This window comes from Nycticebus coucang, chromosome 23, assembly GCF_027406575.1.
Source record: "Nycticebus coucang isolate mNycCou1 chromosome 23, mNycCou1.pri, whole genome shotgun sequence".
Classification (NCBI taxonomy): Eukaryota; Metazoa; Chordata; class Mammalia; order Primates; family Lorisidae; genus Nycticebus; species Nycticebus coucang.
The window spans coordinates 713,352-720,678 of record NC_069802.1 but is presented as its reverse complement, the minus strand read 5'-3'; the positions used below and the strand labels follow the sequence as shown (position 1 = coordinate 720,678).

Sequence of the window (7,327 nt, the reverse complement as noted above, 5' to 3'; positions counted from 1 at the left end):
GGGTGTTCTGGCCAGAGAGAAACACGTGAAATGTTGCAGTTGGCAACACGCAGTTTGATTTGGCTGAAATGTAGGGTGGGAGGAAGATGCAAGTAGAAATGGGGCTGGAGTAGATGGTTTTCCAGACTGAGACGGTTTAATTTTATCCTATAGGAGTTGGGAAGCCAGTAAAAGCCCCTAGTTAGCATGAAATAATCAGATTTGCACGGCTGTGGAATGGAGAGTCAAGGTGACAATCAGGAAAGACAACATATGAAGACCCACTGTGAACTACAGATCAATATATAAAATCATGATGGAAATGGTTGCTTTTATTCTTAGTTTAAGTCACAATTTGCTATACTATAGTCCATGTGATTGATAAAGCATGAATTCTATTTTACTCTCTGTATTTATTTAAATCAGCCTATAAAACAAAATATTTTTCTTTAATCAGTAATGAATTATAAAAATAAAGTAAGGAAACTCACAAAAATTCCTCCTTATCTGAGAACTCTTATCCCAACAAAACATGATGCTGATGAAAATCCCTAAAAAGAATAAATAAAAATTTTGATGATCTTTGAAATTGACAAGTTGTCAAGGAATTGGAGAAATTGGAACATTTGTGCACTATTGGTAGCAATATAAAATGGTGCAGCTGTTATAGAAAACAATATAGAAGTTCCCTAACCAATTAAAAATAGAATACCATATGATCTAACAGTTCCACCTTGGGGCATATGTTTGAAAGAATTGAAAGCAGGAACTAGAATAGATTTTGTATCCCCATATTTATAGCAGAATTATTCACAATAGCCAGAAGCTGGAAGCAGCCCATGTGTATATGAATGGATGAATAAACAAAATTTGGGTATGCACAATGGAATATTATTCAGCCTATAAAAGGAAGAAAATCCTGACACATACTACAATATGGATTACCCTTGAGAATAAGCTAGTCGCAAAAAGGCCCACACTGCATGGTCCCACTTATGTGTCCACAGTAGTCCAATTCATACAGACAGAAAGTCGAGTGGTGGCTGGCAGGACCTGCAGGCGTGGAGAAGTGAGAGCTATTGTTCATGAGGGCAGAGTTTCATATTTGCAAGATGAAGCCTTCAGGATATTGGTTGCACAACAATGTGGATAGATTTCACGCTACTGAACTTAAAAATGGATAAGATGTTACCTTTTACCTTATGTCTACTTTATCATAATTTTAAAATGTATTGACCTTGATTTTTCAAGTTTACTATTAACTTTATTCTATTTTCTGTATAACTTTAAGTACACAAAGTTTATTTCCACAGCCTCAGGAAATGGGTAGAAATCACAGGACAATCTCTCTTCCCACTAAAAAAATTTGCATATTTTGGCAATTTGTTGTCTTGTGGGGGGGGAATGAAATTTACATTAGCAATGCTGATTCTTACATAAATTGAGACCTAAAACCAGCCTGCAGTGGAGGTCTTAGACAGAGCAGACACATAGCAGGTGAGGAGGAAGGAATGCCAGACTCCTCGGAATGGTATGGTGTTGTTTTCCCTTTTTTTTTCTCTTTAGGAAGTCATGTCTGTAGGAAGGTGCTGGGCAGGGATCCCAGAGAAAGAAAGGGTTCAACACACCTTTAACTGGCGTGGATGAAGGCCACTGCTACAGCAACTGGTACTAGAGACCTTCCTTTCTCATGGTTGAGACAGACCCAGATGGAATGCAGAGTAAAAGGAATGCTATGGGAAACAATTTTGCATGGAATGCTAGATGGCCAAGCCTCAGCTTTTGGTCCAGTTCAACCCTTGCCCTCACTTGCCAACAGTGAAAAGTTAGTTTGGTTAGAAGAACTGTCTGGAAAATGAACACCAGCTTCAGCTACCCTCGTGCTCACTGTTAGAAAAAGATAAGTGTGAACATTCTGATCCGTCTATTCCTGGTACTGTTTTTTTCTTCTCAAAGGACTATTTGCTGGTAAAAGAACCCTCACAAGCTGAAGGCTAAAACACACCAGTCCTGGTCTGCAGTTCCTTAAGAATGGACAGTGGTGTGGGGAATGGATAGTAACAGCTGTACCTTCATGCAGAAGATCAACTGACCAGCTGTCCCACCCCAAATCCCAGCCTGAGCTGTATTTCAGTGAAGGCAGGTGGCTGTGCTTCTCAGAGCAGAGAAGCAGTTTAAGAGCAGAAAGGTAGAGGAAATCCAGAAAGAACTGTCTGGATACGGTGCATCTTACAAGGGTATATGTGAAACTTAGTAAATGTAGAATGTAAATGTCTTAACACAATAACTAAGAAAATGCCAGGAAGGCTATGTTAACCAGTGTGATGAAAATGTGTTAAATGGTCTATAAAACCAGTGTATGGTGCCCCATGATCACATTAATGTACACAGCTATGATTTAATAAAAAAAAAAAAAGAACTGTCTGGATATAGATTTATCCCATGGTGTGAAGGGGGAGGGCAAAGAACTCAGTGGCACTTTGCTTATCCAGTAATTTCTGACACTGTGGTGACAACTATCTGCCTATTTTACAGGGTCTTCAACTGCTCAGGGACTGAAGACTCATTAAAGTCACCCCTTCTGCAGGAATGAAGATGTTCATCTAGGAGATCTGACGTGGCCTATCTCACAACCGGGGATTTCTTGTTCAAGTAAGCACAGCAGTCATCTGTTTTGCTGCTGGAAATGGTAGGCACTTTGCCCATTACCTGAACTTTGACATCCCTACTATGTTCACCATACCTACAGTGTCATCCATTACCCGGCCAAGTTTCTCTCAGTCATCTACTGTAATGAACCTAATTTTGCCCTTGATTTGCAATGCTCTGTTGTCAATCACTAGGCTGGAAACATTCTCCTGATTTTCTTCTCTCTACTTCTTTCCCTCCAGGTCAAGGAGAGCTGGCTCCTTCTGTTGTTGGTTTGGGGCTTGGGGCCACTGTGTCCAAGACCATTCCGAGCCTCTATGAGGAGGGTTCTTGTGAGTCTCTGTGTCATCAGATAGGTGTTTCAGGCGTGGTGCTCTCTTCCTGATGAAACTGCACAAACAGTGCTGAGCAGGATGCAGACTCATCAGAGCCTGATGGGTGGGGATGGGCCTGGAGGTGGTGGAGATAGGCCTGATCCAGCAGAGGGTCTGGAAGGTAATCCACTCAGTTCTTTCGCCACAGGCCAGGCTAGTGGTATGAAACTCCTTAACGTTAAGGCTGCAGTTCTGTCCACATACTCAGGTTAGCTTTGACCCAGTCTACCTGCTTCTTATCCACGTGTCTGCACTGCTTGAGGCCTTGGTTTGTTTAATACATAGCACCATGGCAGAGCCGCCATCCTGTGGGAGCAAAACCAATGCCTGGTTCTGAGCTGCAGCTGCTGAGGCGTCCCCGGCCGGGGTCGCTGCCACCGGTCTACAAACATGGGGAACATCTTTGCCAACCTCTTCAAGGGTCTTTTTGGCAAAAAAGAAATGCACATCCTCATGGTGGGGCTGGACGCTGCAGGGAAGACGACAATGCCGTACAAGCTGAAGCTTGGGATGAGGTGGTGACCACCATTCCCACCAGGGGCTTTGCCGTGGAGACCTTGGAGTACAAGGACATGAGCTTCGCTGTGTGGGCCATGGGTGGCCAGGACAAGATGGGCCTCTGCGGTGCCACTATTTCCAGAACACACAAGGCCTGACCTTAGCGGTGGACAGCAATGACTGGGAGTGTGTGACAAGGCCTGTGGGGAGCTCGTGTGGATGCTGGCCAAGGACCAGCTCAGGGACATGGTCCTCCTGGTGTTTGCCAACGACTAGGACCTGCCCCCTGCCATGAGTGCGGCCGAGATCACAGACAAGCAGGGGCTGCAGGAACTGGTACATGAAGGACTGGCCCAGCTTCCAACTGCTCCAGAATAGGAAGGGGACGCGACACCCCCCACACACTCGCTTCACTCTCATGTGGCAGATGTGCGACTCTGTGACCTGAGTGTCAGGAGCTGTCTCCATGGTTTGGTCACAGTGGGCATCGCACCATGCTGTAAATTTGGCAGACGCAAACTGCAACCAGGTTTTTATTTAATGTAAATAGTTTTTGTTTCCAATGAGGCAGTTTCTGGTACTTCTATGCAATATTACTCAGCTCTTAAAAAGAACTCACTGTTCAGTGCTATGAGGGGTTTAGGACTGCAGGCACCTGGCCATCAGGAGCCACTGTAGGAGCCAGGCCCTCCTATTTGGAGGGTTGTGTTGAGATCTGTGCTGCTGGTTGTTTTCTAACCCATACTCAGTGCATTTTTTTAAATAGCTAAAATCCAAGACAGGAACACTGGAACATGCAGAAGGGAGACCCTGCCTGCTTGGTGTAGGTTTGCAGTGACAGCCTGAATGCCAGCCATTGGCTTGGCATTCCCCTTGGGGACACAAGGCAGTGGCTTGTAGACCTTCATCAATTCTGCACGGTCACCGTAGAGACCCTCTGACTTGCTTGTCGCTGGGGCACCCTGCATTCCATAGCCTTGCTTGTCCCCATACTCCGTCAGCTCCTGGGGACCTGGCTGAGAGCCCCTAGATGTCCTCTCACCCGCTCAGGGGACACAGGACCCCACCCATTCATTTGGTCAGCATTCCCTGTGCTCACGCTTGCTCAGACACGGTGGGATGTCTGGGGCCTCACCAGCAGGAGTGTGGCTAAGCTGGGCATCTTGGCCCTGGCTCCAGGAGCTTTCTCTCCCTCAGCCTGCAAGGGTCCGATTTGCCATTGAAAAAGATGACCTCTACTCTTTTCTCTTGTATTTTGATAAACACTGAAGAAGCTGGAGCTGTTAAATTTATCTTGGGGAAAACCTCAGAATGGGTCTATTTGGTGTCTGGAACCTCTTACTGCTTTCAATACCCGATTAGTAATCAAAACAAAAAAGCACCATCATTCCTTTCTTTTGCACGGGGGACAGGCTTGGGAGGACCAGCCACCCAGCCCAGGGCCTGGGGACTCTGCACTGATGGTGGGTAGGTAGTCAGACAACTGGCTGCCTTGGTTCTTCTCCTGAAAATTATTACTTCTTGGATCTGCTCTGAGATGGCTGCCAACAAATCAAAAAGCTTATTGCCTGCTGGCTGCTGACACTGAGAGGCTGTAACCCAGAGCACTCGCTCTACCTTCAGACCTAGGCAGACCATCTCTCTGCATGTTTTTGATCTCTCTCCCATCTCCTTACTCATCTTCAAGTACTCGGCCACAGCAAGCAGCAAGGCGATGCTCCCGCGTGTGGAGTTGCCCTGCTTTTGATGAGACTGTCCCCACACAGGCAGTGCATGTCAGAGGAGTGGGGTGCAGCCTCCAGGGGCCCACTGCCCTCTCCAGTCCTTTTACCAGATTTTGTGTGTCAGCCATCGTGACCACCTCAGAGTTCTGTCTCACTTTGGGACTCAACATGTTGATCTTTAATAGATTAAAAACACATTCAAGGGGTGAGTGAACAACAATCATCAAATAGGAGACTGTCTTTCCTTTTTTTTTTTTTTAATGAGGAGATAGTGGTTTTCATTTTAAAAAATTACACACTGTATCTTCTAGATACTAAATTAAACCAAACCAGTATATATTTTTGGAACATTAAAAAAAGAATCCAGGACAAATACCAATCCTCAAATTCCTCCAAAAAATTAAAGAGAAAGCGGGCAGTGCCTGTGGCTCAAGGAGTAGGGTGCTGGTCCCATATGCCGGAGGTGGTGGGTTCAAACTCAGCCCCGGCCAAAAACAAAAAAAAAACAAACAAACAAAAAAAAAATAGAAAGGAATACTTTCATACTCATTTTACAAGGCTAATTACCCTGATACCAAAGCCAAACAAGGACAGTATAAGAAAAAAAGTGACTGGCCTATATCCCTGATAGACATAGATGCAAAAATCCTCAAAAGAATAATAGCAAATCAAATTCAACCATGCATTAAAAGGATCATTCATGCCTGAGCAAGAGTGAAACCCTGTCTATATTAAAAAAACTGAAAATCTAGGCAGGCATAGTGGCATATAGCTACTAAGGAGGCTGAAGCAAGAGGATTGCTGAAGCCCAAGAGTTTGAGGCTGCTCTGAGCTACGAAGCCACAGCACTCTACCCAGGGTGACAGAGTGAGGCTCTGTCTAAAAACAAAAAGACCATTCACTATTATTAAGTGGGAATAACAACTCTGGGCATGCAAGGTTAGGAGGAGAAGGGCAGAGAGGGGAGGGGGAAAGGGGATTGTGCTTTCACCTAATAGGCACAATGTAAGAGTATAGCACACCTCCTGGGTCAAGGACTAAATTACAACTTGGACTTTACCTAACAAATGCAAGCAATGTAACCTAATTACCTGTACCCTCATATTAATCTAAAATTTCAAAAAGTGCAAAAAACCCCCACCCCAACCTATCTCCCATGTAGCCTGAACATTTAGATACAATTGATAAATGGTATATTCTAATTGGAAATTTTTTCAGTTCATGTCATATTCACCCTTTGAACAAGATCTCCAATAAATTGATCCTGGCCTACTAGTCAGAGTAGAGGTCAAAGGTATCTGTTGCTAGGACAGGCACCTGCTGATGCCCCAGTAGTATTGCCCTTCACCTCTTTTGTTGGAAATTTCTTCTCTGCTGCCATCAAACCTACAGCAGATCATTTTAGGAAATTTAAGTAGCATTCAGATACTCCTGGGTATGTCCTCTAAAACATAACCACAAAAGACAGAAAAGGCAGCAGAGCTGTAAGTGAATCTGGGAATTTAGAGCTGGAAACTGATGCTCAAGGTTCTAATTCTCTAAATTTATAGGCGAGGAAACAGCAAAAAGAAAAACATAAGAAATTTACTGACAACCATGTAAATGGGCTTTCCTTGGACTCTTCTTGAAAATGATAGCTTTGTTCCTCTTTCCTTTCCTCCTGTAATGGATTGCTATCCTTCCCTAGACCAGGAGAAACCAAACTAATTAGACACATCATTTCTGTCACCTGAATGGCAAAGGGGATTCTTGCAGAGAGACAGCAGGCAATTTGGGATGTGGTTATATTCCTTATAATCATATTATTTTTAATTTTTAATATGACTTCTCTTTTTACATGTCTGCATTGGCAATTAATAATGAAAGGCAAATTTGCTAAAATTTCACATGTTATGGAAGTACTGATTCTCAAAGTTCAAGAGAACTCATTGATCTTTTGGCTGGTGACATACATAATTTGTTTTCAGTTGCTACTAGATTTTTATATTGTGTGTAATTTTTTTATATTGTGTCTGCCAGTACCACACTCCCTCAAACTCAGGAGCAGTTAGTACCTGATTTGATAATTGGCAATTGTAGCAATAGGTTAGTAATAGTAGAATA

General features: G+C 43.7%; 1 pseudogene; it reads left to right on the top strand.

Moving 5' to 3' along the window:
• Positions 1–3,392: 3,392 nt before the first annotated feature.
• LOC128575786 (ADP-ribosylation factor 1-like) lies at positions 3,393–3,878 on the top strand (annotated as a pseudogene).
• Positions 3,879–7,327: the final 3,449 nt, after the last annotated feature.